Source organism: Chroicocephalus ridibundus, chromosome 20 (assembly GCF_963924245.1).
Source record: "Chroicocephalus ridibundus chromosome 20, bChrRid1.1, whole genome shotgun sequence".
Lineage (NCBI taxonomy): Eukaryota > Metazoa > Chordata > Aves > Charadriiformes > Laridae > Chroicocephalus > Chroicocephalus ridibundus.
Window position 1 is genome coordinate 4,708,914 of NC_086303.1, and position 22,475 is coordinate 4,731,388.

General features: G+C 52.3%; 1 protein-coding gene across 3 annotated transcripts in view; it reads left to right on the forward strand.

Annotated features, from left to right (window-relative positions):
• The first annotated feature begins 19,038 nt into the window (after positions 1-19,038).
• The window catches only part of NFASC (neurofascin), a 100,497-nt gene continuing 97,060 nt past the window's right edge, over positions 19,039-22,475 (forward strand). Inside the window, exon 1 of one of the 3 annotated variants that reach the window (XM_063356735.1) lies at positions 19,039-19,178. The gene's annotated coding sequence lies outside the window, so the exon portion shown is untranslated. Of the gene's footprint in view, positions 19,179-19,537; positions 19,765-19,984; positions 20,007-22,475 lie in introns of those variants that run through there. The other 2 variants (XM_063356736.1, XM_063356737.1) reach the window with 2 other exon arrangements.

A 22,475-nucleotide genomic window follows, 5' to 3' on the forward strand; every position in this document is an offset into this window, starting at 1 on the left:
CCGTCAGTGTAATTATGGAAAATTGCTGCAGGATAAACATCACTGTATTTGGAAGAGTAATTGTGCGGCAGCCTCGGGTTCCTTTTGGCATGTCAGGTAGGCACCAATTTTAGCTCCTCATGCCTTGACAAGCTCAGATGCTCAGAGGGAGCGTGTTCCGTCCTCCCCTCTCTGCCTCCATCTCCAGTGACAGCCAGGGTCTGCATCCCTCCTCCGGCTCGTCCTCTCCGCGAGTGACCATAAACCACCACCACAGCAAATGCGAGTGACATCCCAACGGGGCCAGAGTTTCCCTTTTCCCCCAGGGAAGAAGCAAATTGGTCTGCGTGATATGAGAAGACCAAAGTCTGAGCCAAAAGCAGCCTTGATTTTTTTTTTTTTTTGGCAGGAAAACGCAGTCTAGCGATCTTTTCATCTCATAATTTGTTCTTTTCTATACATTCTCATTAGTAATTGTGGTAAATAAAGAGCCTCTTTGTATAATTGTAAACAACTCGCTGCTGTTTTGAGGAGAAGGTTTGGCGAAGGCACTGGGCAGGGCTGCTGGAGACCCAGATTCCATGTACCGAGATGTTCCTTCTGCAGCTGGCTCTGAAGTCCGATCTTCCCCCGCCTGGCGTGTCCCTCTGTAAAGATGAGACAAATAGGAGTGGAGGAAATCCCACATAAAACAAGGATGTGGTGAGAATAAGATCCAACAAGAGGTAAATCAAAAGTAATACCATAAATACAGTATCGCTGGCGGGCTGTGTGCACCGCTGGGTAAGAACCTGGACCGATTTCCAATGAAGAATGGGTGAAAACCAGTTAGATTTGTCTGTGTGAAGGGTGTGCGTGCCTGTGTCCTTGCTGGAGCTTGTTCTGCAGCGCAGCCAGGTGTGGGGTAAGGGGACATCTTCGTTCTTGAGCCGCTGCAAATGTGTTTGTCTCTGGATGCTACGTGCGTTCATAGGGTACCTGTTGTTTGTGATGTCCGGAGGGACTGAGAAACACTCCCCGCTGCTGGGAGAGACTTGGAGCTGGGTTTAAACTCAGGTTTAACTCCTGCTCTGCCTGAGATCACCCTCAGGGTGCTCCCTGGGCAAACCGGCACCGCCAGGGGAAGGGGAGACTGAAAGAGCAATTAGACTAAGCAGATGGGTGTTTGCGTTTAGGTGGAGAAAGATAAATACGGATGGATAGCCAAGCCATAAAATATCATAGGTAGATAATTACATGGTGGATGGTTATGCCACTGAGAGATGATGGATAGCTGGCTAGAGAGATGAGTACATGGAGAAACGGGTGTGAAGAGATGGAAGGAGACTTTCCTTCCGAACAGAGTAATCTCTCGTCTGTGTAACTCATGACAAGAAAAACACTCAAGTCAACACACACCCACGTGTGTACACAGTTGGCAAATTTTGTAAAATCCTGCTAAAACCTCAGAATAGCTTTATAAATAAAAACTTTGCTGTCTTGAGGTTTAGCACAAAGCAGGAGAACGGGAGCTGTGAAGCCTACCTCCTCCTGCAGCAGGCCACGAGGCACCAGGGCCGTGCCCAAGGCTTTTGCTTAAAACACTGTGTTTTGGGGATTGCATCAAATGGGAGGTTCACTGGGAAGCTCTGGTGTTGAGCTCGCGTCCTGCTGCCCGCAAACTGGTCGTTGCAGCAGAGGGACGGGGATGGGTGGTGCCTCTGCTGGAAGGGATGCTCTGAGCATCCCTCCCCCTGAGCTGGGTACGGGGCTCCTGGCACCCAGCCGAGCTGGGCACAGCCAGAGGAACAACAGGTCTGGGTTATTCTGGCAAAGTGAAGAGAAAATGGAATGAAGAGGAAACTGAGTTTATGGACAAAATGCCATAATATAACAACAACTGGAAAAAAAAAAAAAAAGGCGTGATGCTAGGGAACTGCTGGAGAGGGGACAGCAAAGGGCTGCTAAGATGCTGAGGGGAGTAGAACACCTCTCTTATGAAGAAAGGCTGAGGGATTTGGGTCCTTTCAGTCTGAAAAAAAGATGACTGGGGGGGATCTTATCAACGCTTATAAATACTTCAAGGGGGGGTGTCAGGAGGATGGGGCCAGGCTCTTTTCAGTGGTGCCCAGGGACAGGACAAGGGGTAACGGGCACAAACTTGACCATGGGAAGTTCCATCTCAACATGAGGAGGAACTTCTTTACCCTGAGGGTGGCAGAGCCCTGGCACAGGCTGCCCAGAGAGGTGGGGGAGTCTCCGTCTCTGGAGACATCCCAACCCCGCCTGGGACCTGGGACTCTGCTGCCATCTGAGCGCACGTCGCTGCAAATGGTCCTGTGCTGGGGTGGGAGGGGGGGAAGGTGCAGGGGAGGACGGAGATTCATCCTGGGAAGCTGTCTATCAGGAAAACCCTATTATGTGTGCTATTGACAGAGATTAATTTATTGTTAAAGAGATCTCTCTGATTCCATTAAGGAAAGCGCTAAGGCACCTAACAAATCTGCTGACCCGGTTCAGGCTGTTTGCTTGTCAGTCAAACTAATGCACCCTGGCACTTCCCAAGTTAATTTGCTGCCTAGGTTAGCCAGCCTTACGGCTATGACACCTTATAAATCATGTTCCTTAAAAACTAATGTTTGCGTGCCCCTATTAGTAACATCACAAAGAATCCGCACTCTCTCCCTGCAGTTCGGAGGCTCCGAATGCCATGAGAAGCTCTAACAAAAGACAAGTTTGAGAGAGGAGTGTCAGAGCCGTCCCCATGTGCATCAGGGGACTCCGGCAGACATCCCAGCGACCGTCTCCAGTTAAATATTTGCACTGCCTGGGTACAGCCGGGGTCATCTCCAGAAATTCCTCTAATCTCTTCATCTGTCTCTTTCTTTGATAAGATTGACTAACCCTCCAGATGCTGAGCTGCAGCAGAAAGAGAGGAGGTGCCCACAGTAAATCTGTGGGGAGCAATTACTGCGTATGAGTTCAGTCTTAATTTGTTGCGGGGGGGGAGAAATAAAAAGATCAAAAGGAAATTTTTCCTCTGCTGCAGGAAAAGGAGATATAAGGGCTGCCAACTTAGGGGTGTGGGGGGGGAAAGAGCTATTTTGGTATTTGGATAAATCAGCTTTTTAAAGAGCAGTAATGGGCAGAGCTGCAGATTGATCGTTACTGCGAGGGAAGAGCAGCGGGGGAGTGAGGGTGCCGGCGGCTCGGCGTGCGGTTTTATACATGGCTCGCAGCAGCGGAGTTTTACAGCCGGCCCAGTGGCTGCGTGGCTGGGCAGCATCGCTTCCGCACGGGCTTCGTACCATGGGGAAAGAAAAAAAAAAAAAAAAAAGAAATAAAAAAAAAAATTCTTTGGAGACTGTTAAGAGAGAATTTCATCAAAACTCTTTGCTCCCTGCCTCACGCTGCTTTCACATGTGATCTACATCAAAGCATCCGAGAACTATTTGGAGCTCCGCTAACTGCAGAGCGAGTCGTTTCCACCCGAAGCGGAGATCTGCAGAGACCTGCTCCTCTGTACCGGCAACCCCCGCGCGTCGGCCTCTCCCGGGAGGGCGGTGGGTGCAGCCTGTCTCTGCTCCTGCCCAGCTGAGCCCCCGCTGCCACCCCCGGCAGCGTCCCCTCTGTGGGACAGGTCACCCCTGGGGAGCCACAGGCAGCCCCCGCGCCTCCCACCTCCTCTTTCTAGGAGCAGAAAACTTCCTCGCCCTCTGCTCCTCTTCCCTTAAGGGCTCCTCGGCTGATCCTGCGCGCGGGAGTCGGAGAAGTTTATTTTCCTACTTTCCGGAGCTTCTTGAAGCCCCAGGGTCTGGGTGCTGCTTCCTACCCGGGAGCTGAGCCCTTCCTGCAGCAGTGACGAGGCTTTGGAGCTGGGGGTGCCTCGGCACAAAACTTTGTAGTAAATGTGTGTGTGCGTACGTATATAGTGCAATGGAGATTGAAAAGAATAATATCCTATAAAACATTGGCTATATAAAACATAAAGTAGTCATTATTAAGATATGCTAATAGGATGAGTATATTTAGAGTTTCTATGTTGGAAAACATTAAAAAAAAGACCATCACCATGTAAAAGATCTTATAAATGATTCCCTCCCTGTGTCCCTTTCCATGCTCGGCCCGAGCTGCTGGTCCCTGCGAGCTCTGCGAGTGCCGTCCCTGCGAGGGCTGCGTGGGTACGGGGACACACGTGGAAAGCAAGACTGTGGGTATTCGCTCCATGTGGCTCCATCCGAGCGGCAGCGCTCCCAGCTCCGGCGGTGGGAAAACCAGTGCTGTCGGAGCTGGGAGCTCGCGCTGGTCGTGGAGAGAGCGAGATGGGATGCGTGGGAACAGGAGCTCTCGTTCCAGATGGCGGCGGGGGAACAAGCCCACGCGGGTGACAAGGGAAGGTGGCATTTAACGACCCCAGAGCCATAGCCCAACGTTTTTCCCCAGTGTCTGGGCTCCCCGGGCTGGCTGAGCCGCCTGCCCTTCCACCCCATCCATTACACCCCACGGCAACGCCATGCAGACACCGGCACCAATTTACTTGATAAATTCTGCTGCTTGTTATTTGAGGGATCGGACAGGCCTCGCACTTTCGGGAGATTAATTTTTGATTTATTGTCGGCTGCAATGATTTATTCTGATCCTTCCCCAGGGAAAAGACAGGGCTGTAAATATTTTAAATGCCGTTGGCTGGTGACAAGAAGCATTGCTGGATGGTAACAGGGTGGATGGGGGATTGAAATCATAGCAGCCTTTCTACTAAATTACTTAGAGGCAACTCCAAATGTCTGATGGTCTGTTTGAACGGAGGCAGAGGAAAAGGGAAAGAAACCCCGCCACATGTTAAATTGTTATCTTATTAACTGAGACGACGACGTTCTTGGCTTTCTCCGTTTGCCCTCGGAGCCGCTGCTGCTGATTGCGATGAATTGAATTTCAAAGCATGATACGGCCTCGCTGAGAGCACATTGTGCGCCCTGGTGAGAAATAGAGGCGGCTAATAGGAACCGCATTTTAAAACCGGCCAAATAACCAAATGGAAACCCTCCCGGCCAGGGGCCGTTGGGGCCCTTCTGCTTCTGTCTGAGATCTCAAAGTGCTTTACAGCAGGGGGTGAGCACCCCCCTGCCCCGCGCTATGGGTGCAGGCCAGAAAGGGCAATCACCAGGTCACCCAATGAACCAGCAGCAGAGCTGGGGGAGGCCCTTGGGTCTCCTGAGGTACTGGCCAGTGCCCTGGCCACTGGGTCCCACTGCTTCTCAGGGAAGGGCTCAGAAGTCCCAAAGGGGCTGGGTGGATTTAACCACTAGAACAACTCTCCATTGACAAGGAAATGCCCCAAAACTTCCTTATTGACCCCTGCCCGAGCTGGGCTTTGCTCTGACCCCAGCTGTTGTGGCAGAAATCTCCCCGTGGAGGAGTGCGAGGGATGCCGGGGTGGTCTCAAGCAAAGGTGAGAGCCGTGGTGCTCCCCGCTCCTCCCCGCGGTACGTCCCTGGCGGTGCTTCCTTGATGCTGCGCTTTATCGATGATGTGAGGAACCGGATCAAAGAGAAGCTGGATACAGCTCTTGGGGGAGAGCAAAAACACACAGCGTCTTCTGCTAAGTTATGCAAAATATGCAAATAAGTTTCTTTTTTTTAAAGATACGTTTCGTGCCCTTCTCCAAAAGTTTGAGACAAGTGAAAGTATTTGGAACTTTTTTTTCAGGATCCCTCTTTTTCTCTCCTTACACCCAAGGATGATGCTCGTGCTGGTGATGGCAGCCAGTTCTTTGCCGTGTCCCGATGCAGGATGAGGTTTATGTCACGGCTCTTTCCCAGCATCACAACCCAAAACCCTCCCACGACCCGCAGAGATGCGGAGCCTGTCGGGGGCGAGAGGACAGCTGGAAATCGGACAGCATCCCTTGCAATATTTTGATACGTTTCCCGTGGACTGGCCTTTCTTCTCTGCCGAAGCCCCTGTGCTCAGATCCATCAGCCCTGCTTGTTTGCCGAGCGCTAATCAAGAGCAGTTATTCGGGTCCCAGCTGTGCCGTGAGCTTCCCCATAAACCTAATGGGGTGTGAAGAGGAAGCACACACAGCGCTCCAGCAGGGCTTGGGGGTAACCTTCTGTTTTCATGCCCTCAGTTCACTCCACGGCTAATTCCTTCCCTCGTTTTCCATCGGGGCTTTGAGATCCTCAGCCCTAAAGAAAGGCGAGAGACTCCGTGCACTCTCTTTTCCCCCAGTGTCTCCGGGCTGCGATGCTGCTGGCGGGCGGATGCTCAGCACCCGGTTTTCCTTCTCCTGGGGAGACCCTTCCAACCTCTCTTCATTCATGAGCAAAACCACGCCAAATCTCCTACCGGCCGGGTTGTTCCCAAGCTCCCTTTGCCACCTGCCGGCAAGAGGAGGCTGTTGGCCACCGGTGTGCAACAATCCAGGTGACAATTGTACCCCACGAAGCATTTTACCTGCTCACGCATCTCTCTGCAAGCCGCCAGCAGGATGCTCAGGGTGGGCAGGGACCCCGGCACCAGTAGGAGCACGCCTGCGGGGTGAGGAGGACGCCATGCCCAGCAGCGTCCCATCCTCCCAAAATAATGTCCCCAGCCCCTGTCAGCGGAGCTGTGGTGCGAGGGTGCAGCGTCACCCCCCCAGCAGCTCCCAGCCCATCCATCCCTGGGCGCCGAAGCGTGGAGAGGGCTCCGTGCCAGCAGCCGGAGCGGTGGCTCCCTCCTTCCCCTTCTCTTTTTTCTTTCTTTTTTTTTTTTTTTCCTGCCTGAACAGCAAATAAAATCCTTTATTCCTGCTGCTAAATTGGAAAGAAAGGGGAAAAAAAAAAAACCCACCAAACCCCAAACAAAACAACACTTCCCTCCCCAACTGAACAATGAGTATCTTGAAGGAAAAAAATAACTGGAGCATTGAAGATAAAAGAACGGCTGTTAAATGAAAATGTTGAGGCAGAAAGGCATTAGACAGCACTAGTAATTGTTAATTTGTACTCAGATTTAGTACGAAAGGGCTTTTAATACTTCAAATATGCATTTATTCTGCTTTTCCGTTTGGAGCAGTAACACACAGATGAGCTTTCAAACCCCCAAGGTATTGGGTAAAATAAAAAATAAATCCTTTAATGGATTTTTCAAGTCTCTAGTCCCAGCAACCATTTTTTTTTTTTTTTGGTTGTTGTTACTGTTTAGAGCAATATAGTGTGCAATTACAGCAGCACGATGGGCGTTCCGTTAATTGGCTGAGCTCCTTCGGGAAGGGAAGGCAGCGCTGAGGGGGGACGAGTCCTGGGGTGACCGGCAGGGTCCTGGGGTGGCAGGCAGGGTCACGGGGTGGCCACCAGCAGGGTCCTGGGGTGGTAGGCAGGGTCACGGGGTGGCCACCAGCAGGGTCCTGGGGTGGCAGGCAGGGTCACGGGGTGGCCACCAGCAGGGTCCTGGGGTGGCAGGCAGGGTCACAGGGTGGCCACCAGCAGGGTCCTGGGGTGGTAGGCAGGGTCACGGGGTGGCCACCAGCAGGGTCCTGGGGTGGCCGGCAGGGTCCGCGTAGGGGGGGTCCTGGGCCATCACTTGCTGTGCAGGGAAGGCAGAGACCGTGCGGAAGAGCCGAGCTCTGCAGTTGCAGGAGCCCACCTTTGGAGACAGCCCCTGCCCCGGCGATCTCATGCTATACACCCCAAAATTAGAAAAAAAAACCCCCACAATTATTTCTGCTCTGTCACAGGTGGGGAGCGTGGGAGTGAAGACAGTAACTTGCGTTATAGAATCATAGAATTGCCCAGGCTGGAAGGGACTCCCATCGAGTCCAACCATGTGTTGGAGCTACGGGAGCCCCCAGCGACGCTGAACCGAACCAGTGACCCCAAATGCCAGCCTGATGGGGCTTCAGGGCCATTGCTCTCCATCCACTGCTTTATTTTTGGCTCCGCTGCCCTCCCACCGACTGATGGGTCAAATCCCTGCCCGCACCAACTCATCCCTGCCCGTGCCAGCCCTGGCTGCTCCCCGCGCTGGGGCCAAAGCGATGCTGGTGGGTGGCTGTGACCGAAGCTTCTACCCTGGGCACTGAGGGCTTGAGCGTGATGCAAAAGAGCTTCGGGAGAGTTTTCTGGCATGCATAGAGTTTCCCCCCCGCCGCAAAAAATATTCTGGTTTAAATGGGAATCGATTCAGGGAAGTCTGACAGACGAATACTATAAACAAGATCAAATGAATTTATGACTGTTGTCCCTTCCAGCTTGATAATCGATGAACTGTCAGGGGAAAGATGCTGGAGTGGCAAAGCACTGGGTCTGTATCAGCAAAAGTAAAAGTCAAATCAGGCACCGTTGGACGCGTACAGTTGCTTTTGAGACACGTGCAGGCTGGAAAATTATTTGATTTACTGACCACCTGAAGCTGGCTAAACGCTGGCACAGCCTGCACACCACCTCCTCTTGCAAGCGGTGAGATTTACGCCGGGTACTGGAACCCACGAGTAGCTGTTTTCCTGCACTATTTGCTTACACTTCGCATCTTTTGCCGATTACTCGCTTTATCACACACGGTCCCACCTCCGTGTCAGGGTAGTGTCTCCTCCGGGGACACCCCGGACCTTTCCCGGCAGGGACCCGCTCCCGCACCCTCCGGGTTTGCTGCCTGCTGTCTGTGTCGGCTCAGGCGTTGCCACCTCGTTAATGATCCGTGTGCGTGTCCTGCAGCTTTATGACCTGTTATTCTCTCTGAAGAACTCGGTTTATCTTACAAGTTTGTGGCGGAGGCTGCCAGTGGGTGGGTTTTACTGCCTGAATCGCAGGGCTGGGACAGCCTCATGGCGGGCGGCTCCATTAACGAGTAATCACTTTCTCTCCAGCCCAGTTTGGGCTTGCGTTTGCTCCTTTTCTTTAGCTGGGAGTGAGCTTTGAACTGTGCTGGGCAGAGCTGGGAATGGTGAATAAAAACCAGCCCACTCCAGTCCCGTTGCTGGTTCGGTGTCTCTGAACCAAAGGGGATTCGTCTCGTTCGGTCCACGCAGCCCCGGGAGGGGTGAGGGGGTGAGCAGAGGACTTGGTCTTTGGGGGATGCAAGCAGGAACACCTCTTCCAGGGTGGGCAGCTCTTTTAGCACCATAAAGCCCAAGATGTAATGACTAAGGCGCAATAAATAACATTAACACCCAAATCCTCTTCAGAGGTCCCACAGACTCCTTGATGCAAGAACCCCTTGTTCTCAGCATCACCCCAAGACCCCCTTCGTGCTCAGTTGGACCCCCCCAGCCTTTTAATTCGCATTCACGCCCACGGCGCTGTGTCTGCAGACGGAATAGCAGAGTTAATACCTGTGCTGGTGATCAGACAACCAGAACCGTGCCTTCTGGCCTCAAAAGCCCATCAGTTGATCCCAGCCTTCACGCTTGCTCCGCAACGGAGCTCAGGGAGCACCAGGCCTTCTGGAGCTGAGCCGCCCCCCCCAGCCCCCCTGTGAGCATCCTTCCCTGCACCCAGCCAGCAATAAACATGTCAGATGCACTAAGCTTGCAAGGATCGATTCCCTTCACAGGATCAACAAAGCAATTTGCTGTCTAGGTCTTGTTCTGTTGTGAATAACAAGCAGCCGTGGAAGCCTGGCCGGTGTAGCATCTCGTGGACTTGAAATCTGGAAACCATCAGGAACTGTAAAGGCAGGGAGCGGAAAAACTCGGAGGGGGAAAGGAGGGAGGGGAGTTCCTGCCACTGATTGTCAGCATCAGCATCTTCTCAGATACCTAACCCATTAAGGGCTCTTCAGATTCTCGAGTCCTGTGGACAAACAGAGGGTAGGAATTCAACACGGTTCCCACTTTGCAGCAGGAAGAGGGCAGAGGCGGCTGCCACCCCAACCAGGTCACCGCCTGGGCAGTGGGGTGGCTTGGGTTGCTCCAGTGGTTGGTCATCATCTTACTTTGTGTGCAGCCTCTCTCCTTAGAAGCTTCCTTTTTTAATTAGTCCTCCTCTCCTGCCTGAAGGCATCCACAGCTTTGCAGGGCAGGGGATGCTGAGCAGCTGGACATCTCCATCCGTGCAGCTCTGTGGAACAAGAACAAACTCACAAGGACAGATCTCTTGGGGCCCTCTCCAAAACCATCCTCCTCCATCAGTCCACTTGTGGCTGTATGGAGCTTAGCTCTGGCCATCTCCCCGTGCTTTGTCTCCATGCCCAGCCCCGCCTCCGGTCACTGGGCAGTGTGTTATTCTCCACTGGACCCACCATCACCCCCCTAGCCCAGTGGTGAAAATGCAAGAGCCGTATCCTCCTTACGCAACGGCACAAGCTCATCAAGTACCTTCAACAACAACCGGTGCAGAAGGCAGCTTTTGCCCAGTGCACCCAAAGCCTTGCAGATCCCCTCTCCCCGTGGGATATAACCGAAGCCAGATGCTGGTGCTGCACACACAAGGTCCCACATGGACCCACGCCTGCGGTCTGTGCTCTACCCAAGATTGGATGCAAAAGCAGCTGCTGTTTCCACAAGGTCACATAATTAACTGGGAACTCGGAGAAGGAGTACAAGGAACGACCCATGCACGTATCGGAACATGCGCGTTCCCAGAGCCATACGAGCCCTGCACGAAAGCCACAGGAGACGCACTCAGCTCTCCCTTTGACAGAGGTGTTTTGTCCCTTTTGCTCCCCAGAGTGTTTCCAGCATACCAACATCAGTCCATTAACATTGAACCCAGCCCTCCTTCCCCTTAGCAACAGCATCAATATTTATGATGTGTAGCTAATGCAGTCTACTTATATGATTTCTAGGATTTCAGGTGGGAATTCTTTGTACAAAAGACCTCTATTACCTTTCAGTATAGGACGCTGCTGTTCACCTTCAAAACAAGCATTATGGATCCGGGATCCTTCTTTTACAAGCTATTTCATGCTGACGAGACCCAGCCTGCAGCTGCTTCTCAATCACGGATAATTTAAGTGGGAAAACAGGTACCAGAAACCCACCCAATACTAATTGCTCTGCTTAGGCAGGTTTCTGTAAGGGTCTGAAAAGGATCAAGCCTATTGATTAATTAACCGGTAACCTATATAGAGGCTTTGGCGCAAGCTCTGCGGTTGTGGGCTTGTGTGGCTTTGCTGCCTTCAGTCACACGAAATGGTGAGCAAGTTGAGCACCCTCAGGGTTGGCTTTATTGCTTTCTTGCCTGACGAGGCTGTTTGAAAGACTGAAATGTCTGTACCAGGGCATAACGAGGAGCTTGGAGGTAGATCGGTGGGGATGGAGGGAGACTGCTGTTGTGGATAACAATGTGGTCTTTGACTATTGAGTAGGCGCTGACGTTGTGGGGCTGATGAGTGGGAGGTGGTGACAAATTCATCAGGGCTTGAAATATGGTGGTGAGCAGCCCCCGGAGCCCCTCAGAGGAGAGTCCTGTCTGTGAGAGGGCTCTCAAAGGCAGGGTGCAGGAACCCTTGTGTCGTGGAGGGGCTGCACCAGCTCGCCAGGGTGTAAGATGTGTAAAGACCTGCGGTGTCCTCCCTGAGCTCTTCTCCCCAGCTCACGAGCTCATGCTGGGACATGGCACCTCTGTGCTGCTGCAGTTTCACGCATCCTCTTGTTGTTCACTGGGGGCTTCAGTTTTTGAAAGGGGGTGACTCTGAAAAGGCGTTTGTCCTCCCTGGCAGCCGAGGCTTTCTGCAGGGGGGATCTTTCTCAGCTCGCTGCCTGGCTAAGGAGGGCTGGGGGAAGTTTGTCGTTTTTTTTTTTCTTTTTCATATAAATAGGATATTCAGCTGGAGTGGTGTTTTCAAGTCAAGCAAAAACATTGCTGAGTGTTGATCAAGTCCCCTGTGCTTTATTTTTGTTCAGGCACAGCCATTTAAAGAAAGAAGCCAAATACTTTGTACGACCCAATGCAATTACCATGTCTTCCTTCCTCACTTTTCCTGGAATTAACTGTCTGTGCAACCCTAACCTGGGCTTTCCCTGATGTCCCTTGTTTCTGCTGTCTTCTCTGGACCCTTTAATTCATCCGTGGTTTATAAAATCCCAGGGTTTCCCACCCACCCCCGGGAGAGACGCCGCTTTAGGACTAACGTGTGCCAGACACCGTGCACCAGCCCCACGTTTCCCCTCTTGGCACTAAAGCCCCGTGGAAGGCGTTAGGGACCAGGCAGCCGTTACCTGAGTGATGCCCAAACACTGAGACACCCTTCCAGGCTCCCAGCCCCAGGGATGGATGTTCCTGTCAGGGCACGTCCTTCAGACTGGAAACTTCTCCCTGCTCCGGCGAAGCCGTTGCCCTTTTCTGCCTGGGGCATCTGGCAGCCGAAACCCAGAACGCTAGTTGTTAAAAACAGTTGACTGATGATTATGTTCCCTCTCTTTTAATTAAAAGCCTGGCATTTACAAATCAAAAATATCCACACCGGGATTTTTCCTGCCCTGGTATTTTAAATAATAATTGTTAATTATTAATTATTCATGATTAATGAATGCTTTGCACATCTAAATGTCTTCCTTCCAGAGAACCCTGTAAAATCATTTGCTATAATTGTGAGAAATCTGCTAAGCTAGTGATAGCGGTGAAAGTCCCAGGTCCATCTGGGGCCCTGGTGGAAATGCAGCAGATCTTCACTAATAGACGGCCAAACTCATCACCAGGGAGGGTGCCTTTGGTAGTTAATGGGTTTGCTCTTGGGATGTGCTCAGTTTCATCTGCCTGCAACTACAGGAGGCCCATTTTGTTCCTGCTGTCTGTAGGATACTGCCTGGGTCACCTCAAAGTGACAAAATTGCAGACGGAGGGGCTGCAGACACCCCCTCGTGCAGCGGGGCTGGAGGTGGGCTCTGAGGCACACGGCAACAGAAGGGAAAACACAACCTTGGGAGTTTGAGACCAACACGTTCAAGTTAAGAACCTGAAGTTCAGCTCTAAAATGTTGACCCCAGCTCAAGGACTCGGTGGGTGGAAGCTCAAGAGTGCTTAGTGTGTAACAAGTCCTCTTGACCTCGCTCTACAAAGAGAAATGGAGAGGAGCGGTCTGGTGACAGCCACCGCTGCTTGTCAGTCCTGCCAACATGTTGCCTTTGTCAACCCACTGGTTTCTTCTGGGTCACCTTTTCCTTGGAGGATTCATGGCCGAGTTTTAAGTGTTCAATGTCTGTGCAAACTCAGTAGAAAACAATGGCCCGGTTTCACTGGGACCGGCTTGTAACCTTTACCTCCATGGCAAGGCAAAGCCTCGGGCAAACTGGCTGAGAGGCCAGACGTGCCCTCAGCCCAACCGAGCGGGCAAGTGAGATGTTGTCGTGGGTTGTGTGCACCCTAAAGGCAGCGGTTTCCTTTGCTGTGGCTCACTTCCAGCAGGATTTCTCGCCTAGATTTTTGCTAGAGTGGTTGCAAGACGTTCCAGTTGCGGTTTGCTCCTTGCTCCCGTCCAGCAAATGTGCTGGCAGCAGAAACTGGTGTTTTGCTGCAATCTAGTGGTGTAGCATGTGGAGCAGGTTCACGGCGTTCACTTCAGGCTGAAGATAAGCTCCCAAGCAGGTTTTCCCAGGCTCTAACAGGTAAAGCCTGACTTCTGCAGGAGCCGAAATGCTTGTGTATGTGTGCTCCGTACTAAAATGGACATTATTCTTCACATTAAGCAACAGAGAAGATGGATACGGCACAATATACGTGGTGCAGAAAGGTGTTTCAGGAAACAGAACCTTTTAAATTTGCTATCTGGAGAGTGCTGGAAATCTTTAGGTTTTATGATGGGGCAATGTTAGTGACTCCTTGCATAACGAGCAGCTGACTGATATTAGAAATCAAGGTGATAGAAGCACAGGCAAGATGGCCTGGTCTTTTCCAGCTGAGCAAGCTCCTAATCCTCTGGCAGTGAAGAAGTAAATGGAGGCACTCGGTGCCCTTCAAGTCAGCAGAAGTGCTTACAGGGTGATGAGAGAGAGATGGAGATGTGCAGGGGAAAGGTAAAGGGGTGGGTTTTTTGGTTTGTTCTTGGGTTTTTCACCCCATCCCCTTCACTTCCCCTCAATCCTTCCTTGGGACCCTGGGGAGCTATAAGGGAATGACATAATTCAGCTTTCCCTTGAAAAATATCTTCTTTACCTTCATCTTTTTCCGATCCCACCACGTAAACGAGGAGGTTTGAGAGCACAGGGATGCCAGGCAAATCTGCCTGATGGGGAGAAAGGGGGTGGGGGGGAGGATGCTGCACAAAGCTGCCTGGACTCTTGCATCTGTGATCGTGAAATCTATCTGGGAAGAGCAGTGTCAGAGCAAAGCTTTGTTCACATCGAGCTGCTTAATATTTCATGGTAAGCTGGCGTTGGGCACAGGAGTCTGCAGGAACGCCTGGAGCTGTGCAATAGCGAGGTCTCCATGGCCTGGGTGGCTGCCTACCTGCCATCGGCCACAGCGGGCTCTGCTCTGTGCCAGTGCCGTCCCCTCGGGGCTGATGGCACCCCTGGGACCTCACAGCAGCCTCCCCATGGCCAGCATCCCACCCAGCGGTTCCCCAGACCAGGTGCCTGGGGCCACAAACTGTGTGGATCATTTGACCAGGTAGAGAGAGGGGTATTAGAGGCAATTTTTAGGGAAACAACCACTTTGGGATGCTGTTTTGCAAAAACTTCTTAGGGCAAGTTCAGTTGGTGTCCCCGCTGGTTTGGGAACAGACATGTCGGTATTTTTGTCACCTACCTGATGACAGACCTCAGGATTTCCCCCAGCTCTTTTTTGGGGTGGGTGCAGTCTTGGTTGCTACGAGCAGGCAAATAAGGGTCTTTTTTTTTTCCTAGTTCTGAAAGTTGAAGGAAAACTTTCCTGGAATGAAGGCTGGAGCATGCCTGACTGATACAAGTAAATCCCTCCATGGGATGCAGAGCGCTCGCTCAGCTGGTGCGCAGTTAAGACATCTCCTGTCCAAAAGACACGTTAACAGCCCTGGGGAGGGAAAGTGGGCAATTCTTGGGAAGCAAAACTGTCCTCCCCAAGAGGCTCTTTGCTGTCAGTTTGGGTATCAGAGGCACTAGAGGAGGCAAGGGAAGATCGACCAGAGAAATAAGTTTCACACTTATGGGGTGTCGGAGACCAGTGCCAGCGAGGATCCGCTCCTGGAGCCTGCGCAGACACGGATCGCTCCCAAAGAGTCCCTGGCATGTTACAGAAAACAAATCCAGCTGGTCCCTGCGCTGCCCCGAGGAAGGTGAAACGCTGCATGGGATCATAGTGACAACAGAGGTCTGGAGGATTGCTCAGATGTGTGGCTGAGGGTTCTTAATTTGGTGCGGGTCCTTTAATTTAATCAACAGACCTAGCTTAGGTTTGCTGGTTTTCTCTGCTTACTGAAGCCATTAAACTTACCCTGCTGCAATTCTTTTCCTTTGCTTCTGTGCCTGTAATACGCACACAGAGAAAGCTTTGCTCCCAGTGCCAAGGAGCTCATCTTCTTTGATGAGCCTTTGTAGGGAAATGAAGTAGCTGCTCTCCCAGTTTGCTGCCAACCGCCAGCAGATTTCCCCAGTCCGCTGAGATTTACAGGCGAGATTCAAAAACAGCCGCCTGGCTGCGGTAGTGTGACTGTGTGCGGTTTGTGGGTCGAGTTTCGTGCACGCTAAAAATAACCGGCTTTAGCAAGAAAACGCCGTTTTGCCGTAGCAGCAGATGGCAGCAGCCGCTAAGGAACGGCGTGTGCCGGGCTGGGCTCTGCCCCGGGGCTCCATCCAGCCTGGGCAGCCCCGGGCACCCACAGCCAACCCCAGCCGTACGGGTGGTTTGGTAGCGGTAGGTGGTTTTTTGCACCCTTCTGCGGTTGCAGAGGTCTGGTATTGCTGGCAAGGGAGAGCCGAGGCCTCTGGACTTGGATGCTCATGCACTGAAGGATCCCTTCCCCTTTTAAATCGTTGGCTCCAAAGGAATAGAGGTCTGTGCTGCGTTGCATGCTCGCGGTGGCTTAGCAAATACTGGATCATAGAATCACAGCATGGTTTGGGTTGGAAGGGACCTTAAAGATTGTCCAGTGCCACCCCCTGCCCTGGGCAGGGACACCTCCCACTAGACCAGGTTGCTCCAAGCCCCGTCCAACCTGGCCTTGAACCCCTCCAGGGATGGGGCAGCCACAGCTTCTCTGGGCAACCTGGGCCAGGGGCTCACCACCCTCACAGCAAACAATTTCTTCCAAACTTCTCATCTAAATCTCCCCTCTTTCAGTGTAAACCCGTTCCCCCTCATCCCATGGCTCCCCTCCCTGATCCCGAGTCCCTCCCCAGCTTTCCTGGAGCCCCTTTAGGGACTGGAAGGGGCTGGAAGGTCTCCCCGGAGCCTTCTCTTCTCCAGGCTGAACCCCCCCAGCTCTCTCAGCCTGTCTTCATAGGAGAGGTGCACCAGTCCTCTGATCATCTTCATGGCCTTCTCTGGACTCGCTCCAACAGCTCCACATCCTTCATGTGCTGAGGAATCCAAAACCTGAGTGTATTTAAATGTCAGTCTAGGTTTTAAATCCCCTGTACCAATCCTGAATAAAACTGCAGGTGCATTAATGAGGCAAAACACCTCTGCCAGTGCTCGTGTAGCTACAGATGGGAAGAGTTTGTGTCCTGTGCCCTCAGCTAGGGAAGTACAGGCTGGCTGCAACGCCACAATGATTTATGTCCTAGGGGCAAGCAAAGCTGCTGCTCCATTAAAACAAAGTGCCTGGGATGTGCATCCATCACTTCTGTGCTTTTCCTGAAAGGCTGGAGTGTCATAGCAGGGTGCCCATGAATCCATCTTTCCAAGTGCAAATGCTTTAAGGCTAATCAATACTTTTTTCAAAGAGATGGGTTAGAGGAGAGGAACTCATCTAATTTCTCCTCATTGCCCATTCCCTGGTTAACCATGTTAATTTGATTGCAGTGGATCCCTAGGGAGAAAGCAAAGAAAGGGACCCTCGATGAGCTCCGGAGTGAGGACAAATATCCAGAGAGGATCTGGGAAGGACTTGGAGCCAAGGAGGGAGCGTGCCGCTGCCGTGTCAGGAGTCAGCCCCTCACCTGCCATGCCTGGGCTCTGCCCTGCAGGAAGCTCTGGCTCTGTAACCAACGCACATATGTCTCTCTCTGTTGGTATGGGATGTCCTCCTAGTTCAGCCGCCTGCTTGCTGGGAAACACCAAGCGCCTCTTACAAATGTATCTTGCAAGTACAGGGTGCAATCTCCATTGCACTTATATGCATCATCTCAAGTTGCCAATGGTTTGCAACAAACTGCTTCTTTTGACCATTTTGATCCTTGCCGCACCAGATTTGGTTACCTCTAGACAGGGATGCACACGAGGAGACACGTCTCAGTTTCATTTCCGCTGCGTACGCATACTTGAGCTGTCTCCGAGCTTTTCATCAGAGCTCTGCTCACCGTTTCTTCCAGTACATCTCTCAGAGGTAGCTACAAAGAAGAGTGAGCAAATTTTTGTTCATAGCACAAACAGATCAGCAGTGTATATTGCAAATTGGTATTTGTGCGATGCAGGTAGGCAGTGTCCTCCTCCAGATGGGATTCTCTGCAAAGAGACTTCCAAAACCAAGAAGGGGTATTTCAGTTCCTTCCCAGCAGGCTGGTTGGCAAGCAACACCACTAACAGGAGAGAAGGGATAGACACATGCAGGAACAAGGAGTGAATTTTGCAAGGATTTTGCAAGGCACTGAGCAGCTCTTGTGAAGTACAGCGTACCCTCGGATCCCTCTGGAGCTAACAGTAATCAGCATCTTGGAGGAGCACTCAACACTGGTTAAGAGGGAGCTCTTGAACAGTGACTTTACATACTCCTGCCCTAAATATAGCTGTACAACGGGATCCCTGCAGAAATGGCAAAGCCTGATGAAGTCTAATGTTTCCAAGGGTGCTGAGCAGCCCCAGGGTAAGGGAGGTCAGCCTGTGCCTCGGTGACACTCATAGGAAAAGGTCCCCACCTTTAGACACCTGATTTCTTTGCACTTTGTTGCTGATCCCTCTTTGCTCCTGTGTATGGTTTGGCTTTTGCCTTCGTTTTCACCAGCACCCTGGCAGGTGAGGATGGGTGGCTGGAGGTCTGCTCCGCACCGGGTTCTGCACTGTCTCAGCTATTCTTAATTGATTTATCTTTATTTATAGCAGCTGGGCCATCGCTGTCCTGCAGCACCTGCTCTCTGAATCTGGTTTACTCAGTAGTAAAATTGCAGTCTCCAGCTTCTTTTTCAGATCCCCTGAGGAAGGGTCTCTTCTCTAGTGGTCCAGTAGACCCCGCAGGACACACATGTAACTTCTGACACGTGAATTCTTCACTGACTTTCATGGGATGGCAACCCATGTAAATGTATCTTTTGGGCTAAGCCAGGGACCTCAGTACTTCTTGTGATAAACCCCTAAATGGCTTGAATATATGGTGTGCATCAGCATGTTCAATAGCTGTTGTCTAGAAGATATGCTAAATCAATAGGATCAGTGTGTTGCTTCTAGAGAAAGTGTCTATATTAGTTTAAGTTTCACAACTCAGCAGAATATTTGTAACGTAATCAAATGTATGGTGAGGGAAGCGGCAAATCTTGCTGTGAGATGGGGGAGGCTTTAATTAAACTGACATTTCTGATAACCAAGTCACTGAAGAGATGTCTGGGCTGTGATGTTAACAGAAGCCTCTGCTGGGTCACTCGGTGGGGGGAAGAGTGCCCGATTGCAGAGAGCCACCAGCTGCCACCCTGCCCAGGGCCAAACTGTGATACTTCTGCTCCTCTGCACCAACACCCTGCGTGGCAAAGACCCCCCCCCCCGCCCCTGCCACGGGCGATCCCGCTTCTGGGGGCGCAGCGCGACGTGCTGTAACCCGGGGCTCCTCCGCAGCTCTTCGTCTGGGTGATTCCCAGCGCTCAGAAAACCCTTCTCCTTTCCTGCCCGAAAAATCTCACGATGAGCTTCAGAGGCCGGGGCCGGTTATCCCGGTTTGGGCTTTTCTTGCCCGCGGGGAACTTTTTTTGGGGGGGGGAGGCGGGGGTAGAGGCGGTGCCGGCCGGCAGCGCGCTGTGGGGCTGCAGCTGCTAATTAACGGCGCTGCTAATGAACCCCTCCCCCCTGCCTTACACACACCCCCGTCCCCGCCAGACTCTGCCTTCCTCCCTGCCTCCTCCCGGGGCGCGCTCGCCCGCCCGCCCGGGAGCGCGCAGTGCGGCGCGGCCGCGCCCGGGAGCGCGCAGTGCGGCGCACCGAGCCCCGGCTGCGGCGAGCCCCGCCGCTCCCGAGCAGGTAAGCGGGGCCGGGGGGGGGGGGAGGTGTGGGGTGGGGAAGGTCGGTCACCCCCTCCCGGGGGGATGCTCGGGTCGGTCCGGCCGCGGCAACCCCGGGGCTACGGCTTGCGGGGGGGCGGGATTGGCCCCGCACCCGCATGGCGGGGTTGGGACCCCACTGCCTGCGGGTCCCCCCCCCCCCGCCCGGGTTTTTCCCTCCGCCGGGCCGGAGCCGAATGCAGGGGCGAGCTGGGTACCGGGTTCAGGCATGTGACGGGGTTTTGGCTCTTACGTCATGACATCGTGTCTATGCGTGTGGTAAAATCCTGATGTGTCAGTCCGGGGGGACGGGGTGCGGGAGGGGAAGCGCAGCCCGGGCAGGGACCTTTGTGTGCCAGGGCATGTTTCGGTCCCCGAACGTTGCTGGGGAGGAAGGCTCGCTCTGCGGGCAGGCTGCACCCCGCGCCGTCCCTCTCTTCGGGGCTGGATCCCTGTTCTCCCTCTGAAACATCTTGGGCTGGCGAAATACATCAGCGAGGCCCCTTTGAAAATACCAGGGTTGCGATGCTGCGTTGGACGGAGCCGGGCCTCGCCGGAGAGCAGCGGTTAGTGCCTGCCGTATTTTCAATCTGCGTGCTCCGGCTGTGCCTGCAGAGCAGCTCCCTGCCATCGATCAGGCTTCTGGAGGTGGGGAAAGTGCTGAATCATTTGTACTCCCGGCTGTACAGGCGGTTCGGCTCTTCCCCATCTCCGGGAAACGCTCAGAAATGGGCTGCAGGGGCTGAAGGCAACTCTGCGGCGTGTGCGTGGCCGGGGCCGAGGTGGGAGTCCTGAGGGCCTGGGAGAGGTACGGTGTGGCCTGAGCACAGCGTAATATCTTCTCCCGTGGCCTTAGTTGCTCCTTGGAGGAGAGGGCACAGGGAAGACGCACGCTTGCATCTTGGTGAGGCCTCCGGACACGGTACTGCGGGGATGGGGGGGGGTTATGGGGCGTTGGAGGGCGGTTTCCTCCTGAGAATCCTGTCCCTTCAAAAACTGGGAAAGGCATGTGGGGCTTGCTGCTCGGAGAGGTTTTTCTTTTCCCTTTTGAATAGTGTCTTTGAGATTCTTTTTCAAGGTCGGGTCCTTGGAATAGCGTGTGGGCTATGGAGTACTTCTGAAAGTCAAACAGGGATGTTTCTGTCTGCTTTTCGAGAGAGAGGCAATGTGAAGGGGCAGGGGGACACGTATATTGCAGGAAAACTGGGAATACTGAAATGCAGACCAGATGCCTGACGGTTTTAAGATGGATACTGTGGTGCTGTCAGTGTTTCCGGGGTGCTCCTGTCAGATACCGAGGACAAAAGCAAGAATCCAGTGACTTTTATTGAGATGCTGACTCCTTTATTGTTGACCGTGTTTCTGTAAAATGTCTACCCTTGGGCAGACAGCTAAATTGATCCTCAGCGTGACTGCTTTGTTTCCAGAAAACTTCTTTGCGTGGCCTACCTTGAAAGATAACTGCTCGAATTCAGCATCGCATTCTTTCTATTTAACAGCTTCAGGCCGGGCCCTTGCTGACTTTTCCTTTTTTTTTTTTTTGTGTAGCTGTAATGTGAGTACAGCATAAATAATGCATGGAGGTCTTCTCAGCTGAACGAGGATGGGCTCAAGTTGTTAAATTTGAAAATGGACTTTGTTTACAGGGGTTGAGACCTGGGGACAGGCTTTGTCTCGCTTGAGCTAAAGCTGTGTGTTAGGGCCGGCTCTCGTAATAACAAAGCTCCAACATCATCTTCCGTAAGTCTCGCTGGGGGTTACTGCAGGCCGCAGCGTTTCCCGAGTTGTGTTGCCTTGGCCGTGGCTGGGGATCTGATTTAAACTAAGTCAGTCAATCCAATCATCTCTTCTCCCAGCTAATGATTAAATGGAAAATATCCTAAGCTCTCCAATGGTATTAATTCATAATGAATTATTTGCCTAGCCGTGATCTAATTGTCTTCGTGGGTCTTGTGCATAAAATCGATGCTGCCGCTGGCAAAGTGCCACCGCAAAGGCTTTCTGCAGTGCACAAGCGTCAAAGATGGTCAAATGCCTTTAATAATAACAGCAAGAAATGAAGTCTCGTTCTTCGTATCTGTGTTCCTGCCAGCTGTCTGAGACCCTGCGAGGAGGCCACTCGCGCGAGCGTGTAGGTCTCCGTGTGGCTGGAGGAAGGAGGGCACCGAGTCTCGTGGGCGAGCTGCCGGGTGCAGCCCGTGCGTGGGGAGCGGGGAAGGGGTTGAGCTCGGGTGTGAGCGGTAACGTGTCGATGTTGTGTGGCGGGGACTGAGTGGGAATAGAAATGGAAAGCTGTAAATGCAGACCCAGGCAGCTGTTGGCGCTGCCTGCGGTCATGAGGAAGGGAAGAATGGACGTAGACAGGAGGCAAAGGGACCTTTGTTGGTGCTCGGGTCAGGCTGACGGGAAACAGTAAATAGATGGCTTTTAAAGTAGTTTAACTTTCCACTGAAACGATTTTTACTTCCGATGCTCTGTTTCAGGCCTGGTCGGGTGACCTGGTGTCCTTGGGAGAAGGCTCGCTGGGTGAATTATTCATAGGTACCAAGGACCTTGCCAGATCTGAATCCGCTCTCCATTCCTGTCTTCTGTTTAACCCCACTTAGCAGAAATGTGGTAGTTATGGGGTCTCTCTAACAAAATACGGTCTGGATAAATGTTAGTGTTTCTAGAAATGGAGCCCGCCTGGGCAGAGCAAAGGTTGTACAGGTTATTCAGAGCCTCAGAGTGCGTTGCGTCCGTCTTGTTCTTGGTGTGTCCTGGTAAGGAGGAGCCCTCAAGCAAAGGGTTTGCATTTGAGATTGTGTAAGAAATCTGGGGAAATCAAACAGCCGGATTCCCAGGATACATCTGCAGTTCGGATGTTACCTGTGAGCCTTTGGCAGGAGTCGCTGAATTTCTTCCTTCTTTGTACAGAAGTAGCGTGTGTGTGTTGACTTTTGTGGGGTTTTAATTTAGTTGTCTGTGCACCATCAGGATCTCAAATCTCATCAGCACATAACCTTATATGCAGATAAACTTGAATGGCAAGGCAGAGCTGCTTCATACCTATTGTTACAGGACTTTCAGGGAGATGTGAAATCCCCTGGTTCCCGCACAGTTGTGAACCTCTGCCTGTTTAGGTGAAATAAGAATGCAGCTGAATTGTGAGGATTTAAATCCATTACAGTTGCTTATAGAAAATCAGGTTTTGCTTGAATTTGAATAAAAGCAAAGCCTGGGAGGAGACTTTTAAAAAATCCGAGAAAGAAACCTAAACTCTGGTACTTCCCCTTTG